Below are 512 nucleotides of genomic sequence, written 5' to 3'. Positions count from 1 at the left end.
CCTGGGCATCATCCCTGAACTTTTTTTTTTTTTTTTGGGCTGTGGGGCTTGAACTCTGGGCCTGGGCACTGTCCCTCAGCTCTTCAGCTCAAGGCGAGCACTCTACCACTTGAGCCACAGTGCCACTTCTGGTTTTCTAGTAGTTTATTGTAGATAAAGAGTCTTGAGGACTTTCCTGCCTGGGCTGGCTTGAACTGTGATCCTCAGATCTCAGCCTCCTGAGTAGCTAGGATTACAGGTGGGAGCCACTGGCGCCTGGCTTTACTTTTACTTTTTAATTTTTTGCTTGTCTTGGGTCTTGAACTTGGGGCATGGGCACTATCCCTGGGCTCTTTTGCTCATGGCTGATACTTCTACCACTTTGAGCTACAGTGCCACTTCTGGTTTTCTGGTGGTTAATTGGAGATAAGACTCTTACAGGGGCTGGGAAGGTGGCTCAGTGGTAGAGCGCTTGCCTTGCATGCCTGAGGCCCTGGGTTCGATTCCTCAGTACCACATAAGCAAAAAGAAAA

The 512-nt window shown here is 49.2% G+C and overlaps 1 protein-coding gene across 1 annotated transcript in view; it reads left to right on the top strand.

The window, feature by feature from the left end:
* Window positions 1-512, top strand: part of Gba (glucosidase, beta, acid) — a 13,473-nt gene that overhangs the window by 375 nt on the left and 12,586 nt on the right. The gene's annotated exons all lie outside the window — the stretch shown is intronic.

The sequence above is a fragment of the Dipodomys ordii genome, unplaced genomic scaffold (assembly GCF_000151885.1).
Source record: "Dipodomys ordii isolate 6190 unplaced genomic scaffold, Dord_2.0 Scaffold26, whole genome shotgun sequence".
NCBI classification, from domain to species: Eukaryota; Metazoa; Chordata; class Mammalia; order Rodentia; family Heteromyidae; genus Dipodomys; species Dipodomys ordii.
The sequence above is the reverse complement of the archived record's forward strand: the minus strand, read 5'-3'. Positions and strand labels throughout refer to the sequence as shown.